Below are 20,046 nucleotides of genomic sequence, written 5' to 3' on the forward strand. Positions count from 1 at the left end.
GTGTCCACACACGGTCCCCAGCCGCCTGGGGGCAGCCGGGTGTCCATAAACGGTCCCCAGCCGCCCCTATTTCTCCTTGGAACATCCCCTCACACACTTTTCTTAGCCCGGCCTGCTTTAGGGCAGCATTGGACTAGCCCACCAGAGAACCAGACTCCTCCGGTGGGCCCTGGCTTCTCCACCAGGGGAGTTGAGAGTGCCAAGGTGAGGAGCATGATGATGATAGAAGTTAGCATCTGCTTTGTTTTCTTGGAATGCAAGCGTAAGTGTGCAGCCTGCCACCCACCCCCAGGCTGCAATGCCATACTGCTAGCTTGCACTTGAAATGGGGCCTTTTAGTTTGGAGGAGGCCGAAGCTGGCCACTACCTCATGGCTGCTTTGGCAGCGAGGTATCCATACTCAGTCCCCAGCCGCCCCTATTTGTCCCGGTGTGCCTTATACATAAGATTAAGCGCGCATACCAAAACATTACCTGTGCCATCCCCAGTGCATTTAGTGGGAAGGATAGCCTATTCCGCTGTAGTGTGTGCATGACAAACCCCTGTTCATGGTACATGCGAAGATGCCTCCCACCCTGCACCTGTCGTTGCAGACTTGCAACTATCCCCGTTCAAGTCCTTGTCCCAGGGCAGTGTTCAATTGTACCTCCCCCATTCCTTGCAATGCAAGTGCAAATATGCAGCCAACCACCCACCCCCAGGCTGCAATACCTTACTGCTCGCTTGCACTTGAAATTGGGCCTTTTAGGCATGTGGAGGCGGAATCTGGCCACCACGTCATGGCTGCGTTGGTGGCCTGGAATCCATACTCAGTCCCCAGCCGCCCGGCGGCCGGGTGTCCACACTCGGTCCCCAGCCGCCAGGGGGCGGCCGGGTGTCCATACTCGGTCCCCAGCCGTCCCGCATTCGGGTGTCCATACTCGGTCCCCAGCCACCCCGCGGCCGGGTGTCCACACACGGTCCCCAGCCGCCTGGGGGCAGCCGGGTGTCCATAAACGGTCCCCAGCCGCCCCTATTTCTCCTTGGAACATCCCCTCACACACTTCATAGAATCATAGAATCATAGAATCATAGAATGGTAGAGTTGGAAGGGACCTCCTGGGTCATCTGGTCCAACCCCCTGCTCAAAGCAGGATTCACTAGATCATCTCAGACAGATGTCTGTCCAGCCTCTGTTTGAAGACGTCCATTGAAGGGGAACTCACCACCTCTCGTGGCAGCCTGTTCCACTCATTAATCACCCTAACTGTCAAAAAGTTTTTTCTAATATCTAATCTGTGTCTCCTCCCATTTAGTTTCATCCCATTGCTTCTAGTCTTTCCTTGTGCAAATGAGAATAAAGATGATCCTTCTACAATGTGACAGCCCTTGACATATTTGTAGACAGCTATTAAGTCTCCTCTCAGTCTTCTTTTTTGCAAGCTAAACATTCCCAAATCCTGCAACCGTTCCTCATAGGACATGGTTTGCAGACCAGTCACCATTCTGGTCGCTCTTCTCTGAACTTGCTCCAGTTTGTCTATGTCTTTTTTAAAATGTGGTGCCCAAAACTGTACACAGTATTCCAGATGAGGTCTGACCAAAGAGGAGTAAAGACCGATAATGACTTCACGTGATCTAGACTGTATGCTTCTGTTAATACATCCCAGAATTGTATTTGCCTTTTTTGCTGCTGCATCACACTGTTGACTCATGTTCAGTCTATGATCTATTAGTATACCTAAGTCTTTTTCACATGTACTGTTGCTTAGCTCTATTCCTCCCATTCTGTATATGCTTTTTTCATTTTTATTGCCCAGATGTAGTACTTTGCATTTTTCCCTGTTAAAAACCATTCTGTTGGTTGCTGCCCACTGCTCCAGTTTATTTAGGTCTTTTTGAATCCTCTCTCTCTCTTCTCTAGTATTAGCTATCCCTCCTAGCTTTGTGTCATCAGCAAATTTAATCAGTTTACCCTCAATTCCTTCATCTAAATCATTGATAAAGATGTTGAACAATTGTCTTAGCCCGGCCTGCTTTAGGGCAGCATTGGACTAGCCCACCAGAGAACCAGACTCCTCTGGTGGGCCCTGGCTTCTCCATTAGTGGAGTTGAGAGTGCCAAGGTGAGGACCATGATGATGATGATAGAAGTTAGCATCTGCTTTGTTTTCTTGGAATGCAAGCGCATGTACGTAGTAGCGGCTAGGCCTGAGGTGGTCAGCGTTTTGGCGCATATCTTACCTCCTCCGAAGATTGCTGGATGTTTTCCTGCTACTATCCCAGTTCTATGACTCCCGTTAAAACAAAGCTTCAGGTGATAAATGATGGATGAGGTAGTGGCAAAGCAGAAAGAGCAGGAGGAACACTGACCATTCACATCAATATCAGGCCAGTCAACCACACATGTCTTGTAGGATATGTTTGTGTAACAAAAGGAGCGGTTCAGCTACACAGTTATAGGGCATACAGTGAGTGCAATGCCTACCAAAAATTTTGAGGCACTCCAATGCCCCTTGGGAATGACATGGAGGTCAGAGGACCTTAACTAAACCGTTTTTTCCATTTATAGCAACTGGGTCTCCTGTACACTGTTGGCCTAAGCAGTGAATGGAAGGCTCTCCAAAAATTATGAGGAACTGCAATGCCCCTTGAAACAGACGTGGATTACAGCGCACTAAAAACCTTCTACCCATTATTGGGAGTGGGTCTCCCTTAGTTTTCGCCTTTGCATTGAAAAGCAAAAGCTGACTAAAATTAGAAGGAATTGCAATGCCCGTTGGAAGAGTCGTGGAGGTTAGAGGTAATAAAAGACAACATTTCAATGCCCCTTGGAAGAGCTGTGGAGTTCAGAGTGGCTTAAGAAGACGCTTTTAATGCCCATTTGAAGAGACGTGGAGGTCACAGTAGCTTAACAAGATGGTTTTAATGCCCCTCGGAAAAGATATGGAGGTCCTAGTAGCTTAACAAGACGGTTTGAATGCCCCTTGGAAGAGACGTGGAGGTCACAGTAGCTTAACAAGATGGTTTTAATGCCCCTCGGAAAAGTGGTGGAGGTCGCAGTAGCTTAACAAGATGCTTTTAATGCCCCTTACAAGAGCCATACAGTACAGCATATTACAAACATTATTCCTATTATTGGGGAGTGTGTCTCCCATAGTCTTTGCTTATGCCTTCCAAGCAAAAGCTGCCAAAAATTAGGACGGAGGAACTTGCAATGCCCCTTACAAGAGCCATGCAGTACAGCATATTACAAACATTGTTCCCATGATTGGGGAGTGGGTCTCCCATTGTCTTTGCTTATGCCTTCCAAGCAAGAGCTGCCAAAAATTAGGACGGAGGAACTTGCAATGCCCCTTCCAAGAGCCATGCAGTACAGCATATTACAAACATTATTCCCATTAATGGGGAGTGGGTCTCCCATAGTATTTGCTTATGCCTTCAAAGTAAAAAGCTGCCAAAAATTAGGACGGAGGAACTTGCAATGCCCCTTACAAGAGCCATGCAGTACAGCATATTACAAACATTATTCCCATTAATGGGGAGTGTGTCTCCCATAGTCTTTGCTTATGCCTTCCAAGCAAAAGCTGCCAAAAATTAGGAAGGAGGAACTTGCAATGCCCCTTACAAGAGCCATGCAGTACAGCATATTACAAACATTATTCCCATTATTAGGGAGTGGGTCTCCCATAGTCTTTGCTTATGCCTTCCAAGCAAAAGCTGTCAAAAATTAGGAGGAAATGCAATGCCCGTTCGAAGAGTCGTGGAGGATAGAGTTAATTAAAAACAACATTTCAATGCCCCTTGGAAGAGCTGTGGAGTTCAGAGTGGTTTAACAAGACGCTTTTAATGCCCCTTGGAAAAGTGGTGGAGGTCGCAGTAGCTTAACAAGATTGTTTGAATGCCCCTCGGAAAAGTGGTGGAGGTCGCAGTAGCTTAACAAGACACTTTTAATGCCCCTTCCAAGAGCCATACAGTACAGCATCTTAAAAATATTGTTCCTATTATTGGGGAGTGGGTCTCCCACAGTCTTTGCTTATGCCTTCCAAGCAAAAGCTGACAAAAATAAGGACGGAGGAACTTTCAATAATGGCAACATGGACCACGGTCACCCTGGTGGTATAGTGGTGGAGGCTGAGGATAAGTAGAAGAACATAAAACAGCCAAAATGAGGAAGCGTATACCCATGTGTGGGTGTGAAGCAGTGCATGTGAATTCATCTCCCGAAATAATGCAGTGGATTTGACTTTATGTTACTCTGCTGTCATTTGGTGGTGATGAGAAGTCTGGCCCAATCCAGCCCTTGTTCATTTTGATAAGGGTCAGCTTGTCAGCATTGTCAGTTGACAGGCGAGTGCGCTTATCAGTTATAATTCCCCCAGCGGCACTAAAAACACGCTCCGATAACACGCTAGCGGCAGGGCAGGCCAGGACCTCCAAGGCGTACAGAGCGAGTTCATTCCAAGTGTCCAGCTTGAATACCCAATAATTAAAAGGCACAGAGGAATCACGGAGGATGCTGGTACGGTCGGCAAGGTACTCCTTCACCATCTTTTGAAACTTTCCACTGTTTGTGAAAGTACCCCGCGCCTCAGGGCCTGTAAGCTGGGCGGGTCTCAGAAAACTGTCCCAGAACGTTGACAGTGTTCCCCTGCCTCTGCTGGATTGGAGTTGCCTCTCTCTCGCTTGTACGCCTTGGTTGGTCAACGAACTGTGACCTCTGCCGCTAGCGTGTTCAGATGGGAATTTTTTTTAACAGTTCTGCAGCAAGGGCCTTCTGGTACTGCCCCATTTTTGTAGACCTCTCCACCTCAGGAATAAGAGAGTGAAAGTTCTCCTTGTAGCGGGGGTCTAAAAGTGTCACCAACCAGTAATGACTGTCACCCAACATTTTGACAACGCGAGGGTCATGGTTAAGGCAGCGTAACATAAAGTCAGCCATGCGTGCCAGACTGGTAAAGGGCAAGACTTCCGTGTCCTCACCAAGATGACGACTGACCATGCTCTCCTCCTCCTCCTCCTCCCCCCTGTCCTCAGGCCACCCACCTTGAACCAACGGTATGACAGTTGTACAGGTACTACCGTCTACAGCCCATGATACAAGCTCCTGTTCTTCCTCCTCCTCCTCCTCTCCCTCATTGTCCCCCAATGCACGTTGGGATGAGATGAGGCTGGGCTGTGTGTAATCGACTGCTACGGCTTCTTCATCCATCTCATCATACTCTGGCTGCCTCCTCTTTAATTCTCTGCAAAGAGCGTTGCAAAAGACAGACAAGTGGAATGCTGACGCTAATGATGGCGTCACCGCCACTCACCATCTTGGTGGACTCCTCAAAGTTTGTCAAGATGGTACATATGTCAAGCATCCAGGTCCACTCCTGAGGTCTTATGTGTGGAGTCTGACCTGAATATCGACGGCCTTGTTGCAGCTGGTACTCCACAACTGCTCTCTTCTGCTCACAAATCCTTTGCAACATGTGGAGTGTAGAGTTCCAACGTGTGGGGACATCACACACCAGTCGGTGTGACGGAAGCTGCAAACACTGCTGCAACACAGCAAGGGCGGCGGAAGCTGTAGCCGACTTGCGAAAATGAGCTGACAGGCGGCGTACTTTGACGAGCAGATCTGGCAACTGCTCGTTATGATTTAAGAAACCGCTGAACCACGAGGTTAAGCACATGAGCCAGGCATGGTACGTGTGTGATGTCGCCTCGCCTCAGAGCCGCCACCAGGTTACGGCCATTGTCTCACACGACCATGCCTGGATGTAGGTTCAGCGGTCTCAGCCACAGATCTGCCTGCTCTTTCACAGCTGTCCACAACTCACAAGCAGTGTGAGGTTTATCACCTAAGCTTATGAGTTTCAGCACAGCCTGTTGTCGCTTGGCGGAGGCAGTACAGCAGTGCTTCCAGCTTGTAACTGATGTGGTGATATCTGAGATGGAGGCTGAACATGAGGAGGAGGAGGAGAATGATGCGCAGGAGCTGTACACTGTGGGGGCAACTCTGACTGACATAGGGCCCGCAATCCTCGGTGTGGGGAGGATGTGTTTCATCCCAAGGTCCGACTGGGTCCCGGCTTCCACTATGTTTACCCAGTGTGCCGTCAGGGAGATGTACCGTCCCTGGCCACAAGCACTTGTCCATGTGTCCGTTGTCAGGTGGACTCTCCCAGTAACTGCGTTGTTTAGGGCACGGCAGATGTTTTGGGACACATGCTTGTATAGTGCGGGGATGGCACACTGGGCAAAATGGTGTCGGCTGGGGACCGAGTACCGAGGGACGGCCACCGCCATAAGGTTGCGGAAGTATTCCGTCTCCACCAGCCTAAAAGGCAGCATTTCCAATGCAAGCAGTCATGAAATGTGCAAATTTAGGACGGTGGCCTGTGGGGCATTAGCTGCGAATTTCCGCTTTCGTTCAAAGGTCTGGGATATGGACAATTGAACGCTGCGGTGGGACGTGGACATGGACGTTGATGCTGTTTCTTGAGAAACTGCCATAACAAGTGAAGACTGAGAGGAGGGGGCATCTTTGCATGCAGTATGGACAGGGGATTGCCTTGCACACACAACAGGGGGTTCTATTGCACGCACAACAGTGGAAGAAGCAGTGGTGACACCCGTTGACACTGGTCGTGGACCCTGGGGTTCGCCCCACAAAGTCGGGTGCTTTGCTGCCATGTGCCTGATCATGCTTGTGGTGGTCAGGCTGGTAGTTTTGTCACCCCTGCTGATGCTGGCATGGCAGGTGGTACAAATGGTCTTTTTGGGGTTATCAGCAGAGTCTTTAAAAAAATTCCAGACTCTGGAAGACCTACAGGTTGTACTGGCCACGTCCCTCGTGTTGGTGTTACGGGGAACGGTTGCCTGCCTTCTGTCTGCGGCCACCACACTGCTTCTTCCTGCCTGTTGTGGTACTCTGCCTCCCTCACACTGTGTGCTGCTGGCCTCGCTCTGCATGTCCTCCTGCCACATTGGGTCAGTTACTAGATCATCCACCACCTCCTCCTCTTCCACTTGCGCACCACGATCCTCCTCCTCACTTCCTGGCAATTGTGTCTCGTCATGGTCCACCTCTTGTGACAAATTGCCAGCGTCGACTTCCTGTGGCCGTGGCTGTTCAAATATTTGGGCATCGCTACATGGGATCTCCTCTTCCACCACTTCAAGCGGAGCTGGCGAGGGGCACAAATCTGGAAATGAACCAGTGAACAGCTCTTCAGAGTGTCCCAGTGTGGGATCAGTTGCTGTCTGACGACAGTCGGCATGGTGGGAGGAAGGAGCATCAGAGTGAGGAGGAGTATGCAGTCGAGACTCACGGCTACTAAGAGTTGACCGTGTGGAAGACAGACCGGAGGTGGTGGTGCCCAGGTAACTGGAAGTATTATCTGCTATCCAATTAATAACCTGTTCACACTGATCAGTTCGCAATACTGGTGTTGTTCTGTGCTTCCCTAGTCATTCGGTCAAGAAGTGGGAGCGAGAAGATGTGGCTGTTGGTTGTGGTACATTTTCACCTTGGCCACGGCCCCGTCCTCTGCTCGCACCATCACCAGAATATCCAGTTCCACGTCCCTTGCCATGCCCCTTGCCCATTGTAAAGGAAGTAAAATAGCTTACACTCGCACTATCAATGGAAAAAGACTAATAAAAAGTAGATTAGAACCGTGGAAGAGGAAAACCACAGTTCTATTTCTCTGGCCTACACCCGACTCTTTTAAACAATCTGAACAATCAGGGAGAAACTATTACTGTTTTTCTTTACGGAAAAAATACCAAAAGCTGAATAATAGAGATTTTTTACCGTGGGATGGCAAAACCACAGTTATTGTTTCCTGGGGTATACCAGAAAATTTTAAATAGATATATTTGCGGCTGAACAGTGAGCGACACACTCAAACAGGTTTTTTTTGGTAAAAATGGCCCAAAAGTGGATAATACAGAGATTTGACCCGTGGAACTGCAAAACCACACTTGTATTTCTCGGGCCTACACCAGACTATTTTCAACAGATATATTTGTGTCTGAACAATCAGGAGACACTACTGTTTTTCTTTACAGCAAAAAATGCAAAAAAGCAGGATAATACAGAGATTTGACCCGTGGAACTGCAAAACTACACTTGTATTTTTCGGGCCTACACCAGACTATTTTCAACAGATATATTTGTGTCTGAACAATCAGGAGACACTACTGTTTTTCTTTACAGCAAAAAATGCAAAAAAGCAGGATAATACAGAGATTTGACCCGTGGAACTGCAAAACCACACTTGTAGTTCTCAGGCCTACACCAGACTATTTTCAACAGATATATTTGTGTCTGAACAATCAGGAGACAATACTGTTTTTCTTTACGGCAAAAAATGCAAAAAAGCAGGATAATACAGAGATTTGACCCGTGGAACTGCAAAACCACACTTGTGTTTCTCGGGCCTACACCAGACTATTTTCAACAGATATATTTGTGTCTGAACAATCAGGAGACACTACTACTGTTTTTCTTTACGGCAAAAAATGCCAAAAGCAGGATAATAGAGATTTTTTACTGTGGAACAGCAAAACCACAGTTATAATTTACTGGTGTATACCAGACTATTTTCAACAGATATATTTGTGTTTGAACAATCAGGAGACACTATTATTTTTTTTTACAGCAAAAAATGCCAAAAGCAGGATAATAGAGATTTTTTACCGTGGAGCAGCAAAACCACAGTTATAATTTACTGGTGTACACCAGACTATTTTCAACAGATATATTTGTGTCTGAAAAATCAGAGACACACTTTTTTTTTTGGGGGGGGGGGCACCAAAAGGTTAATAAGATGGGTATTTGTACAGTGTGAAGGAGGAAAAAAAAAAGAGGATTTAGATGAAAAAAAAAGGATTTTTCCTGGCCCCCGAGACCTGGAGCTAAGTCCAGTAATTTAAGCAACAGGAGCACACAGGACTGGAATGCAGCGTTTGCTGGTATAACCACTGCGTCTCCTATACAGCCTGCCTGCCTGCCTGATATCTGGGATGGATATTAGTCCTGAGAAGGACTGTTTGTTTGTTCTGGCAGCCTTTACAGGCCCTACATTAAGTATTTCACAGGATATATCTCTCCCTAAATCAGCAGCGCTGTCCCTACACTGTCTGATCTGGAGCGACTGTGTCCAAGATGGCGGCGCCCGGTTTTAAATACTCGAGGTGACGCTGTGCGGCCAGCCAATCACAGTAATGCCCTCAAACAACATGGCTGCGGCATTACAGTGACTGGCTAGCAATCCCTGCATGTTCATTGGCTCTGTAAAGAGCGCCAAACATGCAGGGCGGAGAGCCGAGCTCCCGCCCGAGTAACCCAGAAATGCTCGGTGCTTGCCGAACATCCCGAGTAGCGTGATGCTCGGGCGAGTACTGAGCAATGTCGAGCATGTTCGCTCAACACTAGTGATAACGCATAGGCAGAGTCTCCTTTGTTCCCAGAAAGGACATCCTGGGTTGAAAAGATTTTTTACTGAATGTGTTATAGACAGCCGTGTCCGAGGTTCAGATACCAATATTGGGGGTGTATCAATCCTACATTTATGGGATATAGATTTTCGGCTTCTTAGCGAAGGGACGGACATGACAAATTCACTCACATCGCCACGTGGAGCCACTAGAACCCCTCCAGTTGAATAGACAGAGGATGCGAACCAAGTCATATTTGGGCTCTGTGTAGAGGTAAAAGTCATGATAGAAAATATGACGTCAATATGTAACACAAAGACATTGTGGATGTTGGGAATCACATAAAATTCTAAGTCTCAGGACCCCCCACATGATTTCATCAAGAGGAGGTGTGTGGGTGGAGGCGCGGCTAGCAGGGGAAGGAACAGGACGCATGGTTAAGAGCTCCTCAAGTAATCCTCTAACATCTCTGCAAAGAAGCAGGAATAATCTATTAATCAACGCCTGGAAGACTCTGGAGAGGGGCTGCGAAGCCTAGGCACTCTCTTATATGGACTGTATTTCTTAGGAAAGCAACAGAGCCTTGCGGCCTGTATGTAGGCCCGAAGTCATACTGAGGCCTACCTGTGGGCCTAAAACCTTTCCTCATCCTAGCAGCTCTTGGGACCTCTGAGGGGAGACGCAGCCGCGTCACACATCGCTCCGGACACGCCCGGCAAGGACTGTTCTGAGGCCGAGGGGAGCGGGAGAAGAAGTGAGGTGTACAGGGGCCGTCGGAACTGCGAGTCGACGCTCGTGCCGTGACCGACGGCTGGCCAGTGTTGCTCTCGCCCCCTCCCCCCCTGCCATATAGTGACACCAACTTACATCAACTCCACCAGACCTACTGGAAAGGACCGGAGAAACCCGATTCCTTAAGCGGGGTCTCGCCGGGAGCGGTCCACGCATACAGCGGTCACAAATGTGCTGCTGGGAGAGGAGGTGCGGTGTTGCTGGGCGCCGCCATTTTGCGGCATGTGTGGTTCGGACCGGTGCCTGGGACAGTGGGGCTTTGGCGCCGTTCTACCGGACCACGTGTGTTCCCCCGCTTCTACGATCCACAAAAGACACCAGAGGGACCAGTGCTGGCCGGACTTGCATACAGGAGAAACCCCCAGTGAACGCCTAAGGACAACAAAGGGAAGGAGACAAAGGAGTCCCTGAGGTACTGTGCAGAGCCTCACCTGCGGCCGCAGGACCCTTCGACACCCCTTCACAGCCGTTGCACCCCTCTCCCCCAGCTCTCACTCTCACAAATACCCCAAAATCTCCCACAAACAACATTTTTACTGAGAGGGAGACACTGGTGTCTCAGAGAGTGTATTTGAGACAGAGCACTAAGTGCATTAGGAAGGAGAGAGTAAATAAAAGTATCAGAGACAAAGATAGCCCCTTCTGCTTATCTCATTATACAGGATCGCACTTCCTATAAACACCATAGGCCATTACAACTACCTTCCAGTCTCAGTACGGAAAATAACAAGATCATTATATTTGCAACAACCAATATCTGAGCCAGAGCTCTGATGCCATCTAGTGGCCAAAGAAGAATCAGACACCCACCACCAAAGCAGGAGCTAAGCAGTCTCATTACAACTAACAAACCCTGAACAGGCAATGACCCGATCCGATTAAAAGTCTCCACATGTAGGCAAAAGGAGATTCAATCGTAGCTCTCTTTTTTTTTTTCCTAACAAATCCTATCACGCAAACGTTAAGCATGGGGAAATCGGGAGTTAAAACACCTTGAATATCTTCTAAACCAACCAAAGCTGTCGCACAAGCAGACGTGGACAAATTCTTGAAAAACAAGCAGGAATACCAGATTTTGACAAATCCTCTAAACGCAATGAACCACATCAAGAGGAGGACTCAGACTCTCTCCCAGAAAGTGATTCAGATATGGGAGGGGACATGAGAGACAACACGGTAACCCGCTCATTTATAAAGAGAATCCTGTCCAAATCGTTAGAACCCATCTGCAAGGAACTAGCGAAGATCAGTACAACAGGGCCACAGATTGGAAACAGTAGAACATAGTCAAACAACCATGACACACCATACCAATAACCTATCGGACTGGCTTATTTTGCATGAAACTCAGCTTCAGAACATACAGTCCACAATAGAAGATCATGAGAACCGAGAACGAAGAAACAACATCCGCATTAAGGGCTTACAGGAACTGATCGCCCCAGAAGCCTTAAACACAGCAGCAAAAGAAATTTTCAGTAAACTTCTACTCGAGGAAGACACTAAAGACTTGGAACTGATTAGAGTACATAGGTCTCTAAGGCCCAAACCAAAACAGAATGAACCTCTGTGAGACGTTCTTTGCCGATTCTTAGACTATAGAACAAAGGACCTTATTCTATGCAGAGCTCGAGAAGTAGAGGAGATAACATATGAAGAGACCCAACTAAAACTCTTCCAGGATTTATCGGCCACAACTTTAAAGAAGAGATGGATGTTAAAACCTTTTACAGGGGCCCTACTGCAAAAAGGCCACGGCTTCAGATGGCTTTTTCCCTTTGGCCTGCTCATCACGGCAGGAGATAAGAAACTCTCTGTCAGATCCTCCACTTAAATTAAAGAGGCCTGTAAGTTACTGGATATTTCACTAACAACCTATCCAGACTTGGAGGAATTCCACTCAGCCTCACTACATCAACCCCTGCAAAACCCATTGGCATGGCAACAAGCTGGATCTTCCAAATCTCAGAGACAAAAAAGGAAATCAGCCAGAATAATGCCATCCAAAGAAGGAGCCGAAGCAACATGAGCAAGAAACCTTTAATCCCTCAAGCTAATATCTTCCACTGGTTGCAAATGTTTTTCTATGGTTATAAAATCTGCTTGATAATCAACAATTCAGTCTTGACTCCCCATGTCGAATAAACCCCCCCCTTTTCATCTCCTCCCTTCACCATCCCGTCCCCCGTTCCCCTACTCTACTGTTACCCTCTCCTCAATACCACAATCCTTCATCCACCAGCCCCTCTCTTTCACTTTTTCTCCTAATCCACCCCTCCCTCTACCCCACCCCTCATATCGCCTCCCTAACCCAACTTTTAAGAAACTGTCATTGTTGTTTTAATGATAGGATAAGTAACTTGTATCTCCCTAAGAGCCTACAGAATTTGGGAGACATCGTTCAAATCTATAGGATTGTGTTATGTTAAACTGGTTATTAATAGTAATGTTTTTTTCTTTCACATCTAACCCCCTCTTCCTCTCCTAACCTCTCCAACCCTTACCCTACAACTCCTCCATGTCAGGATAAGAGTACACACCCAGGTGGTCAACAATCCAGTCGTCAGTCTCAACGTTACACTCAGCACAATGATGGACTCGCAAGATAAGGTATACACCATCGCCACTCTTAACGCTAAGGGGCTAAATTCTCCAGTAAATAGACGACACACACTAAACCTACTTAAAAAAAACAGAAAGCAGACATCCTGTTAATTCAGGAAACACACTTCAAACTTTCCAAACTCCCTAATTTTGAACAAACGCATTATGACACATGGTTCCATGCCACCTCTACACAAACAGAGTCGAGAGGCGTCTCAATAGCAATCGCGAAAGGAGTACCCTTCCAGAGCCGAGAAACCCTCATAGATGTGAATGGACGTTTAATTTTCATAAAAGGACTATTAGCAGGAAATCCGGTAACAATATGCACTCTATACGCCCCTAATAAAAAGCTTATGAAATGGCTAATAGCGACCTTGAGGAAAATTAGCGAATTCAGAGAGGGAGTCCTTATTATAGGAGGGGACCTCAACGTAGCTTTGGAACCCCTAATAGACACCACAAAAAAAGAAAAGTAAGTTCTCCCAGAGAGATAAAATCACATATTTAGTCACTACAAATGATTGACGTGTGGAGGTACATGCACCCAAATGACCGCGATTACACCTTCTACTCTCACCTGCACAAATCCTACCATAGAATTGACTACTTGCTTGCTCCTAAAAACACTTTCCCCATGATTACAAAATCCTCAATACTACCTAATGTGTACTCCGATCACTCTATAGTAAGCTTAGAGATGACGCTACACAAACCCTACCCCACTCATAGATCGTGGCGGCTCAATGAATCGGTGCTAAACTTACCTAATGCCCATGATCGCATCACCAAGGTACTGAATCAGTACTTTGAGCAAAATGACAATGGTGAGGTTTCGGCGCCGATTCTGTGGGAAGCTCACAAATCCGTGATAAGAGGAGAGCTGATATCTATTAACACATTCGTTAACAAACAAAAGCAGCATCGAATAAATACACTATATATGGAATTTTCTGACCTTGAACTTAAACATAAGAAGCAATTGGACCCTCAAACGCTAAGGCTGCTATCCCAAAAAAGACAACAGCTTAAAGATATTTTAAACGTTGGAGCTGCAAAATGGTATGCGTCTTGGCGAAATAGAATGTATGTACATGGCGATAAAGCATCTAAATTTATGCTCTCAAGAATTAGACAAAGACAACCCCGAACTTACATACACACAATTAAAAGCCCAAGAGGGACCTCCATGTCTAATTATGACCAGATAGAAATGGAATTTTTAAACTAGTATAAGCAATTGTATAGTTTACGACCAAATGAAAACTCCAGGGAAAAAGCAGAAAGGAGACATAAAATTCAATCCTTCTTATCCAAACTAGACATGCCAAGAATTAAAATCCTACAAAAACAGCAGCTAACTAGACCCTTCCAAATAAACGAGCTCAGGTCCGCCCTGTCAAGATGCCCTTCAGGCAAAGCACCCGGCCCAGACGGCTTTACAGCCACATATGACAAGTCGTTCCCTTCGATCCTCTTGCCTCGCTTGCTGGCTTCATTCAATTCAGTATTAGATGGCGACCAGTTCCCGGCTCAAGCTCTCGAAGCTAGAATATCCTTGATTTATAAGGAGGGTAAAGATCAGGAACTGTGTAGTAGCTATCGACCGATTTCTTTATTAAACGTGGATTTAAAACTGTTCGCCAGCCTGATCGCTGGTCGTATCTCAAAACTCCTTTCTAATATAATATCTTCAAGCCAGACAGGCTATGTAGGAAGAAGAGAAGGAAGAGATAATGCCCATAAAATGCTGCACCTAATACATTACGTTAACAAACAGAAACTTCCCCTAGTGTTGCTGGGGACTGATGCAGAGAAGGCCTTTGACAGGGTGGACTGGACCTATCTGGAAGAAACACTCCTTAGCTTTGACTTCCCAGCTCAACTAGTCAAGGCCATCCTAAGTATGTATAAAAAACCCTCAGCTCGCATTAGAATCAATGGCTCTTTAACGGAACCATTCACCATCTATAATGGCACGAGACAGGGGTGCCCACTATCTCGATATTATTTATTCTAACGATGGAACCTCTTTTAGCAGCAATACAACTCAACAGGGAAATAACGGGTGTTACAGTAGGCAAAACACTGCTTTTGCAGATGACTTACTAATCCTTATGTCTAACCCTATTAAAAGCTTCCCGACCTTAATACAGATATTAAAGGATTATAGTTCATTAACCAACTTTAAGGTGAATATGTTAAAGTCAGAAGCGCTAGACTTGAATATCCCCCCCCCCCCATACATTATCCAAACTGAAATCTTAATGCGTCTTTTCCTGGCCCAAACATTACATATCTTATTTAGGTATCAAATTGAGCAGATCCCAAAAGGACCTATTATCCCTTAACTACCATCCGTTATTAGATAAAGTAACCAAAACTATTAAAACATGGCGGGATTCCTTCCTCTCCTGGACAGGACGTAAGAATATACTTAAAAGTTTAATTCCCCCAAAATTCATATATCTATTTTCTATGCTTCCTATCCAAATACCAGATTCTTACCTCAAAAAAGTAAACTCACTTTTTTTTTCCCTATATATGGAAAACCGCAAAACCCCACATAAATGCATGCACACTGATACTTCACAGATCGAACGGAGGCATGGGAGCACCGGACACTAGGACTTATTACTTTGCGGCAGTACTCTCAAGGTCAGTAGATATAATCCGGAATAACCAAAATAAGCCTTGGTTTGATATAGAAAATACACTGTCCTCACACTCGCTTAGGTCAATACTATTAACCTACTCTAAGGAATACCCTTATCACACCCAAAACAATCCTCTAACCTGTACGATGTTCAAAATTTGGTCAAAATTCCATAAACTACTAGTTCCACCCTCAACTCCGTTACTGAAACTATCTGATGTCCTGATGAGAGCGGAACAATTGACATACACAAGCGATAAACGCATCTCTCAGACAATATTACAATTGACCAGATTCTATCTGATGGAGCCCTCCTCTCCTTCCCTGATCTGCAAAAGCTTCCAGGTCTGTCGAACCTCAACTTTCTCCAATATAACTCACTTAAGAACATACTTCAAAAAATTCATTATACCTTAGATATAACACGTAAATTAACCCCATTTGAGGTACTATGTGCTAGAAGCTCTAAACCTACTAAAACCCTCTCCACGATCTACCAATCCCTCCAGACAAGTGACTTGTGTCTGAAAAGAGCATACATTATTAATTGGGAGAAAGACATGGGATACCAGTTTACGCCTGAGCAAACCCTTTATATCTACAAACACTCTCATGGACCGACAAGCTCTCATGGACAAGCTGTGTAAAAATCCAAGAAAACTCCTATAAAGTAATAACTAGATGGTACATTTCACCTCTTCAAACAAAGATCTGGAAACCTAATGCACAGACCAATTGCTGGAGGTGTGGGGAGGTCGATGGGAGCTTCTCCCATTTATGGTGGCAATGTTCTGTTCTGCGCTCTTTTTGGGATATGACAGAGAACACTATTCAAGAAATTACAGGACGTCTAACTATTCTAACCCCTGAGGTGGCTCTCCTAAACTTCCCCATATGGCCAGACCACAAAAAATCTTCAACTATAGCCCTAAATATTCTGGCCGCAGCGAAAATACTTATTCCCACCTACTGGAGGTCCCGTCTCATCCCATCGAAGCACCAACTAATAGAAAAAATAGACCAACTATATTGTGTAGCGGAGATAGCAGCGGAAGTCAATCATACCCAGAAGGCATTCGCAGAATACTGGTGCCCATGGATAACACACTGAGATAATTATAGATCGATACAGCCCTAAAACAAACCTAAGTAAACAAATACCAGCTTAGTAAAAGACCACCCGTCCCACCCGTCCCACTCACCATACCCCTATCCCCCTGCTCTATCCTTGTTTGACTTGTGCTTTATACGTTTTCTAGTTTGTACTACTATTCTAAATTTACTCGTTAATATATTGTATCAGTTTATCTTTGTTCTACATCTGAACTATGTAAGAATGCAATGTTTATTGATGCACAACATCAATAGCACTTCCTGTATTCATCCAATGTGACTATTTGTAATTGTAAGAAATTCAATAAAAAGATTTGTTGAAATGAAAGAGGAGGTGTGTTGGCGTAGCTTAGGAGCTCATAAAAGGCAGGAACTGGGTCTGGATCAGTTCTCAGTACTTGGAAGACATAGTTCACTGAGTAGGTTCTGTCCATTATTTCTCAATGGAAGTGTTGCCTTTCGCTAAGCTCTGAGCCATATCTGTGACCAGTGTTTAGTAAGTTTCATTCTTTATCCTTTTTATTTTATGTAATTGTATATATCGCATTGTTTTGTTCCCATTTTGTATCATCTTGTATATATTTTTTTTTATAAACACCTAATAGCTCTGTTCCTCTTGCTCGGTAAACCGCACCCCTGAAGCCATACACTACCTGTAACAGGTGTCCAATCAGCCTGTATAAATAACTGGTGGTGGCAGCTAGTAGTTTCTTTTGTTATTGTGGAGCTGGCAGTGACTGTGGGTATTGTATATATACTGCATTGGAATCAGAGGTGTATATGCCATACGTTCACTGTTAGTTCTCCAATAACCAGTACAGTAGTGGAAGCAGCCACTGCCTCATCCATCACTCGTTAGACAATCCTGCAGTTCTCCTGAAAATTTGAGGCCGCAGAGTTTCCTCTGACAAAAAGATAACAGCGGGTGGATCTGCGTGACTCCCCCTCCCCGGCTGATCTATGAAAGTGGTAATGCGGTATATACGTAAGTATAGTCTATATGGCAGTAATGCAGTATATAAGTATAGTCTATATGGCAGTAATGTGGTATATAAGTACAGTCTATATGGCAGTAATGCAGTATATAAGTATAGTCTATATGGCAGTAATGTGGTATATAAGTATAGTCTATATGGCAGTAATGCAGTATATAAGTATAGTCTATATGGCAGTAATACAATATATAACAGTTAGTGTTGAGCGATACCTTCCGATATCAGGAAATATCGTATCGGATTGGATCGGACCGATACCCAAAAAGTATCGGATATCGCCGATTCCGATACCGGAAACCAATGCAAGTCAATGGGACACAAATATCGGAATGAAAATAAACCCTTTCTTTCCTTGTAGGTTAATTCTGCATGAAGGAAAACAACTAAGAATAATGTAGAATGTATTACGCGAAAAGCCGGCAATTCATCAGCGGCATACACCGGTACCCGACAATTTACAACAGAAAGAATAGAGTATCACACATAGATTAGATAGATAGAAACATGTCAGTCACATATATATGAAGTACAGTGACAGTGTTGCTTACTGTACTTGTCATTTAGTGTAAAGGATTTATTTAAAAAAATAATAGTGTTTTCATGCACCGTCTCTTTAAAAAAGCCGGCCGGCAATTCAGCAGCCGGTACCCGACAATTTATAACAGACAGAATAGAGCATCACACATAGATTAGATAGATAGAAACATGTCAGTCACATATATAAGAAGTACAGTGACAGTGTTGATTACTGTACTTGTCAATTAGTGTTAAAATAAAGGATTTATTTAAAAAAAAATTGGCGTGGGGTTCCCCGTAATTTTAGTCTCTAGCGGAGGTTAAGCAGACGGCTGGGGCAGATGTCTGAAGCCTGGGAAGGGGGTAATACCCACGGAGCTTCCCAGGCTACTAATATGAGCCCCCAGCTGAATACCTAGCCTTTACTAGCTATTAAAATGGGGGACCCCCTCAAAAGAATGACGTGGGGTCCCCCCTAATTTAATAGCTAGCAAAGGCTAGGCAGACAGCTGGGGGCTGATATTAATAGCCCAGGAAGGGGGCCATGAATATTGGCCCCCTCCCAGGCTAGAAACACCAGCCGTCAGCCGCCCCAGAAATGGTGCATCCATAGGATGCGCCAATTCTGGCACTTAGCCTCGCTCTTCCCACTGCCCTGTAGCGGTGGCAGTGGGGTAATAGGGCTGGGGTTGATGTCAGCTTATAATGCCAGCTGACATCAAGCCCAGGTTAGTAATGGAGAGGCGTCTATAAGACACCCCCATTACTAACCCCATAGTCAAAGTTAAAAAAAAAAACACAAACACCCAGAATAAAGTCCTTTAATTGAAATAAAGACACAATTCTTTATTGTTCTAAATTAAACCATACTTACCATCACGCCCATTCCAGCTGAAGCCAACGATCTCCTGCAATAAAAGAAAAATAATAAAGCAACCTCATCCTTACCTTTCCATGGTTCCCAGGACAGCTTCAGCTCTGCTACATCGAGATGACAGGCTGGACCGCAGCAGAACGCTGCCATCCAGCCTGTCATCCCGCAGACACTGAAGCGCAGGCATGCTTGCGCTCCTCAGTGTCTGGCTGTGACGGCATCCAGATGAGCCGAGGTCATGTCCAATGAACTTGGCCCACCTCATGCACGTCACTGACAGCGTAGGAGAATTCTCCTGCACTCAGCGCTTCAGCGTGAGAATTTTCCCACGCTGTCAGTGACGTGCATGAGGTGAGCTGAGTTCATTGGACATGACCTCACCTCATTCACGTCACTGACAGCGTGGGAAAATTCTCACGCTGAAGCGCTGAGTGCAGGAGAATTTTCCCACGCTGTCAGTGACGTGCATGAGGTGAGCTGAGTTCATTGGACATGATCTCGGCTCATCTGGATGCCGTCACAGCGAGACAGTGAGGAGCGCAAGCATGCCTGCGCTTCTCAGTGTCTGCCGCATGGCAAGCTGAACGGCAGCGTTCTGCTGCGGTGCAGCCTGTCATGTGAATGTAGCAGAGCTGGACCGGTCCTGGGAACCATGGAAAGGTAAGGATGAGGTTGCTTTATTATTTTTCTTTTATTGCAGGAGATCGTTGGCTTCAGCTGGAATGGGCGTGATGGTAAGTATGGTTTAATTTAGAACAATAAAGAATTGTGTGTTTATTTCAATTAAAGGACTTTATTCTGGGTGTTTTTTTTAACTACTTTACTAGAAATTCATGGTTGTCATGTCTAATATTGGCGTGACCCCATGAATTTCGGGCTTAGGGCCAGCTGATAATGCCAAGCTGGCCTTAACCCCTTTATTACCCAGTGAGCCACCGCACCAGGGCCCTGGATGAGTTGGGTACAGCGCCAGAAGATGGCGCTTCTATGAACGTGCCATTTTCCGGGGCGGCTGCGGACTGCAATTTGCAGCGGGGGTGGCCCAGAAAGCTTGGGCCTCCCTGCGCTGCGGATTCCAGCCCC

This window comes from Phyllobates terribilis, unplaced genomic scaffold (assembly GCF_046119375.1).
Source record: "Phyllobates terribilis strain yellow unplaced genomic scaffold, ASM4611937v1 Scaffold_11__3_contigs__length_659146591, whole genome shotgun sequence".
In the NCBI taxonomy this organism is placed as follows: Eukaryota; Metazoa; Chordata; class Amphibia; order Anura; family Dendrobatidae; genus Phyllobates; species Phyllobates terribilis.